General features: G+C 44.4%; 1 long non-coding RNA gene across 1 annotated transcript; it reads left to right on the forward strand.

Annotated features, from left to right (window-relative positions):
* The first annotated feature begins 11,411 nt into the window (after positions 1 to 11,411).
* Positions 11,412 to 13,203, forward strand: LOC138923961 (uncharacterized). The gene is made up of 2 exons (XR_011438341.1): positions 11,412 to 11,485; positions 12,300 to 13,203. It is a non-coding gene; the product is annotated as an uncharacterized lncRNA (long non-coding RNA).
* Positions 13,204 to 13,671: the final 468 nt, after the last annotated feature.

Below are 13,671 nucleotides of genomic sequence, written 5' to 3' on the forward strand. Positions count from 1 at the left end.
GCGGGGCTCAAGGGTGGCTGCTCCACGCCCAGGGAACAGCCCTGCCGTGGCGCTAAAGGTAATTCAGGGAACACAGAGAAACCTGGCATGCCTGGAGCCTGGGCACCCTGGAGGGGCGATGTAAGAGGTGAGTCTATGTGGAGACACATCCAGAACAAATCAGGCCAGGATTTGGGTCAGTTTCCTAAGGCAATGGGAAAGCTTAGAAGGATTTTTGTTACGTAAATTAAATAGATTTGCCTTTTTAAAGACAGGGGATTGAAGTATAAAACAGAGTCTTTACGTAGGTCAGTCCCTCCTTCTCATTTTGCACTATTTGAAGAACAATTTCAATTTGAAATTTCCTAAGTCCCAGTTAGGTAGAGTGGACTATGTCAGCTGCTGTAGTACTTAGGAATGAAACTAGCAGACAGCTCTGTAGCACTAACATCATGCTAGATTTTACAACTTTTTGTGCTGTACAAACATTTAACTGATTTGGACATCACCTCATTTGATGTAGACGGTATTGCTATCCCCACTTTACAGAGGAGAAGCCTGAGGTGCAGAGGGGTGAAGTAGCTCACCCAGGCCAGCTGCTGGTGGGGTTCGACCCAAACCCAGGCAGTCTGGCTCCAGTGTTCACGCCCTGGTGATGAAGGGTTTGTTCCTCCCCTCCAGAAGCTTACCAAGCTGTCTGTCCTTGCCAGGTCCCAGCACAACCCCTTCAGGTCCAGCCCCACCAGCTCCTGGGCCAGTTCTCTCCTCACCATGGCAGGAATCCCATCAGGACCTGCATCTTCATCCAGGTATAAGGCCCGTTATTAGTCTTCCATTTCCTGTAGCGAGTTGAGACTTTTTCTGTTCACCCCTTTTGATGGTGGATTTTGTGTGTCATCTTTGGTGGGCTACCAGATATTTGGTCAAACATTATTCTGGGTATTTCTTTGAGGGTGTTTTCAGGTGAGGTTAACATTTAAATCAGTGGCCTTTGAGTAAAACAAATTGCCCTCCACAATTGGATGTGTGGGCCTCACCCAATCAGTTGAAGGCCTGAACAGAACAACGACAACAAAAATAGAACTCTGAGTGCAAAAAGAATCCTACAGCAGACTGCCTTTGGACTCAAACTGGATTACTGGCTCCCTGAGTCTCCAGCCTGCCAGCCCACCCTGCAGATTTTGGACTTGCCAACCTCCGTAATTGCATGAGCCAATTCCTTATAATAAATCTTTCTTTCTCTCTATATACACACAAATCTTATTCGTTCTGTTTCTCTGGAGGATGCTGATTAATACTCCCTGTATCTCCAGCATTTGGCTGAGTATATGCTCAGTAACTCTGAGCGGCATTAACAAGCCTGGGCACCTGCCCACAGAGCCTTAGCCTCCGGCCCTTCTCTTTTCTCCTGATCCCACCACACATGCCCAGCTGGTTTGCCTGGCTTTCTGGCTTGTGCTCCTGATTCTTGCCTACCTTCTTCTGCTGGGGTACAGGTTTGTCCTTGATCCCGATCTCCTGGCTGACATCCGGCTTCATCTTCACCAGCTTCCCAGTTTGAAGGCCTGGTTGGTATTGCCTGGCCACCTAATTACTGAGCTGTCTTATTTCGTTTTGCCAATGCCAGGAGAGCTCACCTACCAGGCTTTTCTCCCTGAGGCTGGCTCCTCTTCGATCCTGATTCTCCCAGCTAGGAAAAGCTCAGGCTTCCTTCATGCCCACTGGAAATCACATTTGGATTTTGACTCAAAGCTCTACCTCCCTCCCTTGTCATCTTCAGAGCCAGTCACATCCCTGGCGATAGCTTCTGGCTCTGTGTGGATCTCTTTGGTCCTGGCTCCCTCCTTTTCCCTTCTGATTTCTGCCACTGCAGTCTCAGCGTGGCTGACCTGAGACAGCGAAAGGGCAGGATATACATGTGCTTAATCGTAAAGAAGGAAGGTGATAAGGACTATAACAGAGGCTCACGCCAAGGGCTGGGGGTGTCCAGCGAAGGGAGAGAACACTCTCTACTGGAGGTTGGAGAAGGACTTCATGGACGCGGCTGTTTTGTGCTGCCTTGGAGGCTAAGCCGGACTTCAGCAGGAGGAACTAGACATGGGAGGGTGGACGCATACACCTCAATGTGCATATCATGAGCTCGAGAGCAGCAGAGGATGCAAAGACGCTGGACCACGGCGGGTCCCGGGGGCGGGGAGGAATGGAAGGGACAGTGGTGGGGGTAAGGCTGGACAGAATCATTTAATGCAAAAATTTACTCAGAACGAGAAACAAAGTGTTCCTTTGTCCCTCGACTAGATTTACTCCTGCAAAATAATCACAGAGAGGTACTTTGTCTGAGAGTTTATAACATGAAGATTAGAAAGCAATATTTTTGTACTTTTTTGATGGCTGTTTGGTGCAGCAGCTCTGGGCTGAGAGTGTGGGGAACCGGATTCCAGTCCCAGTTGAACCCCCAAAGAGCTGGAAGAGCTTCGGAAGATCTCAGATCCCGCATCTGGGAAACAGAGGTGGCTGGAGTGAACTGCATAAGGTCCAACATTTCTTTTTAGACGTGAAACTTTAACAGTTTGACAGAAATTTTGCTCTCAGGCATAATTACAAGAGCAGAGTTATAGATTTATATATATATTTTTGTAACGAGTTTAATTATAAAATTTCAGACATACACAAAAGTATGTTTACCCAGTTGTAAGGTCTTCTCACATTTGCTTCATCTAGTCTTTTTCCCTCCTCCCTCTCTTTTTTTTTTGTGAGGAAGATTGGCCCTGAGCTAACCACTGTTGCCAATCTTCCCCTTTTTGCTTGAGGAGGATTGTCCCGGAGCTAACATCTGTGCCCATCTTCCTCTGTTTTGTATATGGGATGCTGCCACAACATGGTTTGATGGGCAGTGTGTAGGTCTGCGCCTGGGATCTGAACCCGCAAAGCCTGGGCCGCTGAAGCAGAGCATGTGAACTTAACCACTATGCCATGGGCTGGCCCCCCTTCCTCTCTCTTTTTTGATTGAATTTTTAAAAATCATTGACATGATGTCATTTCACCTCTACATGCTTCAATGTTCTGAAATATATGGACACACAAAAAAGAGTTACAAAGTCATTGTTACATTTAATGAAAAGAACTTTGTATCATCTAAAATTCAGCTATAATAGAATTTTCCCAAATGTCTCAAAAATATCTGTTTACTGGGGCTGGCCCCATGGCCTAGTGGTTAAGTTTGATGTGCTCTGTTTTGGTGGCCCGGGGTCCATTCCCAGGCACAGACCTACACCACTCCTGGGTGGCCATGCTGTGGTGGGTGGTGACCCACATACAAAACAGAGGAAGACTGGCACAGGTGTTAGCTCAGGGTGAATCTTCATCAAGCGAAAAGAGGAAGATTGGCAATGGACGTAAGCTCAGGGTGAATCTTCCTCAGGAAAAAAAAAAAAAATCTGTTCACTGTTGTTTTATTTTAATCAGATTCCACAGGTGACATTTGGTTGTTATGTCTCTTTAATCTCTTTTAAAGGACAGATATCATTTTAAATGCAGACAAAAAGTGTTCTTGTGAGGCCAGTGAGGGTGGGCCTGAGCTGCATTTAAGGAGACAATGCAAATAGCGTTGTGATCAGGCACCCCTTAATTGGCTTCCCTCCTAAGAAAGGCAGGTACTGTTTCTCTCTCTCTGTTCGTTTTTCTTGGACTCTTTGGCCTTTTGGACCTATTTTCAAAGACATATGCAGAGTTTTCGCTGTGGCCACATCATTGAAACCAATGGGGACTGAGTGGTTATGGTTAAAATCCTGTGCAGCGCCTTGAAAATCTATCCCTGTCTCGTGGAACAGTGATCAGAAGCAGACCTTTGGAGCTGTCTTCCTTTTCAATTTTGGAAAACTTTTGGTCACATAGAATGTACTTTATATTCTACCACAGAAAATTAGTGCAGCCACTGATGTGCTCGGTCCCTTTCTTTAATTTCCTCAGTTTCCCACTGACTTTGATTTAGTTCCGTGTTAAGGCACATTCATCAGAAAACACGAAGGCGGGAGCCTTGGGAGCTGGTTCTGGCTCTGCCGGTGCCTGGCCGGTGTGATCTCAGGCAAGCTACAGCCCCTCTCTGGACTTCTGTCGCGTGTAATTAAAGACCCTGACCAAAACAACCAGAGCAGGGAATAGTTGACCAGAATCTCTCTGTCTCTGCTGTCCTCTTCCCTCCCTTTTCAGTGACCATTCCCTGCTTTTGTGGCCCCTTCCCACAGGCCCTTTGTATTTCCCATGGTGCTCTTGGCTGTTACCCCGTCCCTCCACCTCCTTCAAAGTCAGTCCTTGAAAGGGCCCTGTGCTCTGTATCCCTTTGTTCTTCTCTCTCACGGAGAGAACTTCTTTAGAGTCTGGAAAAGATCTAATGAGTGAATTAGACTCTAAGATACAATTGGCTGTTACCAACTTAATGTTGTCCTCCTTTGAGATCATTTCCCTTTCAGTGGATGAAAATACTTAGCTAAATGATAGACAAGGAGAATTTTGAGGCGCCAGTGCCCAGCTGGCTTTTGAGCGCCTTCTGGCTGCCCTCATATCACAGCCCAAAGGCAGCCTCTTATTTTGCTCATAGAGGGCGGGTTTGAGGGCAGCCAACGGAAAGCACCTTTGTGAGGGAATAAAACACCCACCACCAAGATTTCACAGAGGGGAGGGTAGAGAATGGTAGAGTTGCCAGAAACGGTGGGTATGAGTGGCGGGCTGCTGTGATAAGAGCTGTGCAGCCAGAGGGCAGCATGGTGGCTTGAGGGACCACGAGTACCCAGACAGTCTCTGACATGCGAAGGAGGAAGGAAGTGGGTGGAGGAAGAAGAACGTGGGTCTTGAGACTTGGGTTTGAATCCCAGTTCAGGCATTTCCTGGCTCTGGAAACTTGGACAAGTTACTCAACCAGTTTAATCGTCACTTTTCACCTGTAAAAATGGAGCTGGTAATATACCTATCTCATAAGATTGTTGTGGAGACTAAATGAGATAATTAATATGAAAGTCCCTGGTAAACGGTAGGCCTGGGGCGCCCCCGTCTCCAGAGATTCCTAGTGACCAGGTATTAGTATTTTTTTAAAGCTGCTCAGGAGATTTGAATATCAGGGTTTATAACAGTTGTGCTAATAGATTTTAGTTTCTTTACATAATTCAGATGTTGCCCAGGGATCAGACCTGTGTTGCTAAGCTGTTGGTTCCTCATTTCCAACAAAGGAAATAAGGCAGGCCGGAGAACCTTATCAGACTCGTGGAATTACAGGATTGAATAGCCATTCAGTCCAATCACTCATCTGTTGGTTGAATACTCTTTGCATTGTTCTTGCCAAGTGGTAGCCTAGGCCAGTATTTCTGCAACTTTAGCAGGCATCGGAATCACCTAGAAAGCTTGGTAAAACCCATACTGCTGAGCCTCAGCCCCAGAGTTTCTGAGTCATAGGTTTGGGGTGGGGCCTGATTATTTTCATTACTAACATGTCCCCAGGTAATGGTGACGCTGCTGGTCTGGGGACCACGCTTTTGAGAACCACTGATCTAGACAATGTTTGACTCCCCCTAGAAATAGGGAACTTCCTGCCTCATGAACCTAGTCACCCATTTTCTGATAGCTTGTAGCATTGACATACTTAATCTGCTAGAAATTTCTTTCTGATATTAATCTGAAATCTATCTTCCTACCCCTTTTACCTATGGGCTTTTTTGTCTTGCCTCTTTGACAGTAGAGTTAAAAATTATTCATCCTTGTCTTAACAAAAAACATTTTTATTAGCTTTGGTTTGTGATTCACTATTCTAAGGCTAAAAGAAAACCTGACCGTATTGATACTCTGGAAGTATAGTTAAAACCTTAAGGTATTCTAAGGGGAAAAAGTCTGATCTTCTGTTCCTGGGATAACTTCAATTGAACAAACGTATTTTGAGTGCCCAATGTGTTTGAGGAATGGGAGATACCCAGGTGAACAGCCCTTCAGGAATTCTTTTGGAAGGCTGGAATAGCCACTCCCAGCTCAATGGCTATGGATTTTTAGTGATGGACGGGTCAGTACTCCTCCGTGGTTCTACCACAGCTCTGTGTACTTATGGCCATTCTAGCAATGAAATGCATATTTTGGCACACACACAACTTGCTCAAGAAATAAAAATTTAATAGACATATATCTGAAAGTTTCTAGCACTTCAGGGAGATTTTGAGATTTATTCTAGCATACCATACAATGAGTTTTATTGGGAACTGCAAAAATGCATAATTTTAGTAGGAATAGGTAAGCACAAAACCTTGACACCACTGAAAAAATACTGGCTATGCCAAAGCAACCCCCATAAAAGTTTGCAGAGAGTTTCAGAAAAGAATGATTAGGGGCTGAATTTTTAGTGGAGCTTCAGCCAGGGCCTCATTTTTAAGGGAACATAGCCACGTTTCCAAGGAAAGAGCAGGTATCTGCTGTCTGTGAAGAGAGGCTACCCTGCTGATTCTTGTAGCTATGTGAGGAAAGATCACGGACACGGTTTTGTTCATATTTGGTGAAAAATCCTAATTGATAATTAGAGGTGCAACAGGCTTATTCAATCAGACATGTTTTAGGAAAACACTTTAAGGTGAAATGACAGTGTCCTTTTGCATTCAAAGGGGTGGAAATTTAAGTATCAGGCAACTGGCGTTCTTCTCTTGGAGACGACACTGTCCTCATTACCCATCATCATCCCTTGGCCTAAGCTAAGATCGTCGACTTCTTGCTGTGGGTTGTAAGGTGCGAATCTTGGTGCCGCTAGGTTACAGGGCTTTAAAGCACCGTTCCTTTGTGAACTTAACGTCTCTGAGCTTCATTTTCATTGTCCACCAAAAGCAGGAGAGTAACACCTGCCCCGTAGATTGTTGTGAGATAGAATGTGATGCTATATATGAACACTCAACACACACAGCCTAGTGACCAACAAGTGTCTCTGTAATAGTTCGGACACTTTGGGGTGAGGGTCAGTGAGCAGTGACACATCTACCCCAAGGAGAAGAAAACCGGATGGCCATGTCCTGGAGAGGATGTTACTGAGAGCTGACAGCAGCTCTTCCCAATCCGTGGGTCCTGGACGGCTGGTGTCCAAGGAGACCTTAAGACGTATGCTGTGAAAAAAAGGGCCCTATGGTCAATACATTTGGCAATGCTGCTAACAGGCGCGTTAACACATTAAGGGCTGTGAAGGGCCCCACAGTAATGAAACCTGTTCAATTCTATTTAAGTAAGCATTTTCTAAACTTATTGCAGTGATAGGAGCTTATTTTCATGACAAGACTATCAACACTCTGTGGGACCTGGTACCCCTCAGGGCACAGTTTGGGAGCTGCTAATGGAAGCCCTTTAAAGCAGTAGGAGAGACTTTGTCCTTGGTACGTAGTGTGGTCCCAGCCCATAGTAGGTATGGCACGTACATTGGTTGTGTGTGTCTGCCAATTCCTGATGATTCTTGCCAAAACAGTGACTTCCTGGGGGCACAATTCATTTGCATTGTCAGCAAGAACAGGGAATACAGCACAAATCTTTCCCCCATAAGCCTCTGTTCCCACTATGCTGCCAGGTTAAAGAACTTCGTTGAACAGACTTTGGACCAGTCTGGCCAAACTTTCTGGAGAAGTCTCAGTGAGGGCTGTTTGCCCCGGTTATCCAAAGCAGAGGTGGCTGCCTTTTGTGAATGACTCTCCTGGGTCCGACCTGAGCGATAGCCAGATGCCAGAGAATCCTGAAGAAGAGGATGCTTCCACAGGGCTCTGCAGAGAACATGATCGCCAAAAGCAGGCGGGAGACACTGAATAAAGCGTTCTGTTCTCCAACAACAGATTTCATCATTGTGAGGTTCACACAGGGTGTGTTTTTATTTTATTTTTCCCAGCAATTTCAATCCTCATTCCTCTCAGAAAGGAATCTTTTGTCTTTGGCCTCGTCTGGAGGCTTGGTAAACTTCCTGCCTGCACCAGCTCTTGACTCACCTTCGTGTGCGGACTTGTTGTGGCAAGGGCAGCTAACACTCACAGTCTTCCTTCCCTGGGCTCTGCACATCGCCGGCTACACCTCTTCAAACGTGCTCCCTTCCGTGGAGAAATGAGCTGTAGCCAGAGACAGGCTCTGTGACACGGAGGACTGGCTGACTGGCTGGTTGCCCCGAACGATAATCTGGAAGCAATCAGTGGAGGAAAAAGATAACACAGCTGTGATTTTCAAGGAGACAGGTCTCGGTTTTTCTACCTGCCAACCACGTTTTCTCTGAGGAGTTTTTCCGCAAGTGCTGTAAAAGAGACCTTTTAATCTTGTTTCAAAACCCAGAGACCCAAGTCTTTCCAGATCTTGGGAAGAAAGCAGGCCAGGGAAAAGCGTGTTGTGGAGGAGCCTGGGGTTTATAAGGAAATGTAGCAAGGGAGGGCAGGCGGGCTGAATGCCATTGCAATTCCGTGTCTTAGCTTTGCATGTGCTTGAAAGGACTTGGTGCGCTTGGCCTCCAAGTCCTTTTCCCCCCGCAAGTATGATATGGTTTTGGAGTGGGGGCGGAGGGCGTTTCAGAGGATGATGAACATAAATCTGTCAGTGGGTGATTTTCAGGCATCTGCCTGGAGCAATTGCAGACAAACACAGGAGTTACTGGAGCCACAGAGATGCCTGACAATGCCTGGGAAAACCTGAGCCCAAAAGATTACCTTGGACACTGCTGCGCCAGGGAAAGAGGCTGTGTCAGTAATAGCTTATCATTTAACTTTGGATCTGAAAGGAGAGAAAAAAGAAAGAGAAAAATCAATCAGGATCGGGACCTTGGGAGTTAAATGTTGTTTTCCTTAGGAGCCAACGAATGCTATAGAAACACACAGCCAGATCCTGGCAATGTCTTTGTACAGTGGGCATCTCATGTCACTCCTGCCACCAGGCTGGCTTTAGCTTAGCAACAAGGCCCGGGAAGTCCCCAGGATGTGGTTGCAAAGATTAACTCAACTGGGGTATTTCATCTTAGCACATAACTGGCAGAGTTACTTACTATTTTATAGCAGATATTTCTGCTGCTTAGTCCAGCATAGTTGAATCAACAGCTGTTGCTGTGGTTACGTTTAAAAATAGTTTTAAAATTACTTGTTGATTCACAGTGTAGAATGCATGTGGTAGAAGGCAGCTGGGTGCCTGGGGCTTCTCTGAGCCTCAATATCCTAATCTTTAAAATGGGGATAATAATACTTGTCTTGCAAAGTTGTTGAAAGAGCTGGCCCAGAGCAGGGCCAACAATAAATGTGACTTTGCCGCTCATAAAATGCTAGCTTTTCGTTCAGAAGATCAGTCATGATTTAAGAGGCTGACATATTTATGGAATTGACATCCACATGGGTTTTTGGCAGGAACAAAAGGAGATCCCATGTTCTGTAAGATCCTTTCCATCTCCTGCCCGATGGTATTTATCCGATGATTCTCTTCTTTCTGCCTCTCTGACTCTCATTCAGTTTTTCCCTGTTGCACAGGGCTAAATTGGCACCTCACTTGAAAAGATTGGGAAATGCTGTGAACAGGGTTCAGATTACCCTATGATAGTGTAATGTGGAGAAATCCCCACCACCGTGAAACCAGAGTTGGCACAGCAGCGACCACCTTTGAATCAGAGATTGACTTCTGGCTGTTGTTTCCCACGTGTCAGAAAGCAATCAGCTGGTTTCTCCTTTATTCCACCTGGGCATCCCATAAACTTCAAATTTCAAAGCACAAAACTTCAGACTTCTAAACAAACTTTGGGTGGGCAAGGGGAAGAGCAACTTCCTAATACCTTTGACTTCCTGCATCTCCAAATTGCTGGAGCACCAATAGCTGCTGCTGTGCTGTGTGCATTAGGAGGCAGATTGCAGGAGCCGAGAGCAACGGCTTTGTCCTTCTTGAGACAGACATGGTTTGAAGCTCAGCTTCACAGTCTGCAGTTATGTGCTGCGGGGCATGTTAGTTCACTTTTCTGACTTTCAGTTTCCTTCTCCTCCTCCTTCGTTGTCTTATTGCAAGGATTGAATTAGGTGATGCATGTAAAGTATTTTGCACAGGGCATTACGCATTAGTAAGTCTTCAGTACATGTTTATTAATTATAATGTACAGTGTGTTTTAGATTATTGTTCTGTATGGGTCACGCTAATCTCTTCATTTCAGTTTTAAGTACCATAAGGAGAATTGAGTCTCACATTTCTTGAGTCCCACATGGGGTCACCACAGCACTGACTAAATACGCAGAGCAGACAGTCATTCAACATTTGGAGCATTGGTCTCTATTGACAAGGCAAAGTGAACCATTAGCAGAGGAAAATTGGACCCAGAATCTACTTAAGACTCTTTAAACCATTTTTTGAAAGTTTCAAATACATTTCTGGAATTTGCCAGTAATACTATAAGAGTGGTATTTTTAAATAAATTCTTAATATTTCTAGCCAACTTTTTCCAGATAAATGAAGTTATCTAGTTTTAAAACCTGCCAGACATTCCTTGTATTTATCCCTAGGAATTTTTTTTTCTGTTTGGAAAGGTTCTGACATTCCAATCTACCATAGTCTATGTTTCTTTTCTATAAATTCTCTAATATAAAGCTCGTTCCCTCAGTTCAGATTACCACAGGGGGATGTTCAGTGTGATACGGGAATGTTGTATTATTGATATAGCCAATCTGCAATGTATTGGTTCCAAGAACAGGAGGCAATAATGATGCCTCAGCAAGCAAAATGCAGATGTTCTAGAAATATCCATTCCAGAAAAAAGTGTGTTGCAGAAATGAATAGGTGCTATTTGTAAGAGTATGTGCAATTCTTTTTCTCAGTTTCAAATACTTGAAATACTAGTGTGTTAAATAGAAAATGAAAGTATTATTTATTTCAAAAAATGTATGATTAACAATATAAGTATTTTCAACCTCACTGACTCTCCTTAGGGCCTCACTTTCCCACCACGATGCCTCATCCTCAAACTTCCCTGAGAGAAGAGCTGGAGCACTTGGTTTGACCTAGGGGACACATTCAGACTGAGAGAGACGGAGAGGCAGAGCCAGTTTCTTGTCCAGGGATTGTGCCAAAAATGTCCTGTATTTAATTGTATAGAGTTAAATACTGGACTCATAGAAGAGGCGCATGATACCATTCTAAATTTTAAGCTGGTGTATTGGAGAGGGAGAAATTTCTCGGTTCACAAAAATCTAATTGCTTAGGCTTTTGCAAATTGATAACATATCACCTTGAAATGATTATGGGGGAAGAAAAATGAAAAGTGTCAGACAAGTCCTTCCAAACATTATCTACTTAACAGATTCCAATTCTAGACTGATGTTGTTATCTGTAGCATTTCAATCAATTCAACTAAAGGAGACCAGCTTATCTGTACATAAAATGTGCTGATTCAGTTGGTGGGCTGACACATGAAGTCATTCCTATCCTGTTTTCCAGTTTCTTCGAGGTCAGAGGCTAGAACGTACTTCAAGACCTGGGCCCTAGCTTGGAAAGGACAAGGAGCCATAAGGTAAAACCTCAGGAGAGCAAAAGGAAGAAGATGGCATCCCATATTAGGTCTGCCATATTACCTGGTCCATATAGAAGGCCTGTGGGTCAAGGAGCAACTCAATAACTCATTGGTGAGGCTAAAAAGCGTTGGATGTCTTACAGATTAATCCCTATATGCCTTATTTATTCTTCACTTGTGTTACTCAGTTACGGAGGAGACCTTTACCCATAACTTGGAGTATTTTTACCTCTCAATGTTGGTAAGTTGCAGGACAGCCTTGGGTAAAAGTGTGAGGATGTCTTATCTTGTGATTCTCAAGATTCCTAACAGAAGGTAGATAGTATTTTCTTTGTTACTCTCTGAATAAAGGATAAAGAGGAGGCTGGACCTTCAGGTCACTTCCAGCTCTCAATCTCCCTGTGCCTCCTGGGTGTACATTTGGAGTTGGTGGAGGTGGATGTTCTTGAACCCTCCACCCTACCCTTCCCCACTGCCCAACCCACCCTACTCAGGGGGATCGCCTCTGGTGTTTGCTTCTTCATTTATTATTTACATAGTCTGTTTCAGGTGTTATCTCCCATGTGTTTGGAGACAGTGTTGATTGATAAAATCTTCTGGGTGGAAGAGGTCTGGCAATGTAGCTACACTTTTTAATATTTATTCTAATGGAAATAATTCCCCTTTATAAAGTCTTTTCAGTACAAATTTTTTTTCTTTAATATATTCTTGATGTAGCACCAATCCGTTGTGTCCAACATAGATTATAAAGGGTGTGGATGTCTGATGAGGAAATGATTCCTTTCTCAAAGAGGTTATGTTATTCCCATAACAGCGAATCCAGAGGCCTTAAACCCCAGAGGAGCCCGTCCAGGGAAGCTGGTGGTTGCAGAGAGAAAAGCCAGTAGTTTGGAAAGAAACGTAAACGAGAACATTGACCACGTAGGAGTCAAGCTCACGGACTTCCTTGCCCAGCTTCCCTTCTCCGCTGCTGAATTACAGCCCCGGAGCCTACCTGAGTGCTAATGGCCTATTTGCATCAAGACCCTGTCTTGCGTAAATACCCAGTTCCAGAATTTAGGAAATGTGGTGAAGATTGCTCTATATGAAGGTTTCAGGTCAAGTGCAGGCCCATATCCTCAGCTGAGATAATTACTGGTGAGGAATAAATTATGCTTGCCTATGCTTGTTGTCTATTTAAGCAAAGATACTATTTTAAATATCAGAACTCTCACTTCACACTCCAGAGTCAAAGATTATTCAACACTTCCATTAATTTTGGGTTACTAAAGCGGAAGACAATCCTTAAATTAAGAAATAAATAATTAAAGTTTTATGTGTGGGAAGGCAAATGTAAGCAAAGTGGATTCATATTCTGAAAGTCCTATATAAAAGTAACATCTTTCGGGATTAATAAAGATGCAGGTACAAGAGTATATAATTGATACATAATACACAGAAGTGAAATGGGAAAGTCGAGAATTACAGACTGTGGAGAGAGACTACCTGGGTACTAATCCTGGCACTGCCACTCACCACCTGGGAGACCCCAGGGAAGTTACTTAACCTCTCTGGGCCTCACTCTCCTCATCTGTAAAATGGAGCAATCATAGTACTTATTGCAAAGGATTGTCGAGAGAATTAAATAAGTTAAAATATATAAAGCACTTGGAACACTGCCTGACAGTAAGTGCTATAAAAGTATTAGCTTTTTAATAAAAAGCATTCTTTTTGTCTGCCTCCTATTTTTCCTTATCCTTTTCCTCCGCCTTTTCATCATCTTCATCATCATCATCTTCGTCATCATCCTTGTCATCATCATTATACATACCGAATGGCTGGGGCTGTCTATATAATTTGCTGGCGCAGTACAAAATGAAACTGCAGGGCCACTTGTCTGAAAATCAGGAGAAAAGCCTTTTCCTTTCTTTTGTGTGTGTGCCTCTCTCAGCCTGTCATGATGTTCTTTATTTGCTATCTAATGACACACCTCCTTTCAAACACGAGGACACTCCCTCGGGAGTGCAGAGCCTCCCAGATGATTGGGGACCCTCCCTGTGACTTGGTGCACGTAAGTGCGTCTCTGACTCTGAGCCTCCCTGTGCTTGTGTTTAGCCCCCGGTCTGGGGTGGGGGTTGACGGAGATCCTTGGGCGGGGCTGGAGGAGCAGGACAGCCGGCAGACAGCCCTTTTGTGGGGAGTCAGGG

This window comes from Equus caballus, chromosome 4 (assembly GCF_041296265.1).
Source record: "Equus caballus isolate H_3958 breed thoroughbred chromosome 4, TB-T2T, whole genome shotgun sequence".
Classification (NCBI taxonomy): Eukaryota; Metazoa; Chordata; class Mammalia; order Perissodactyla; family Equidae; genus Equus; species Equus caballus.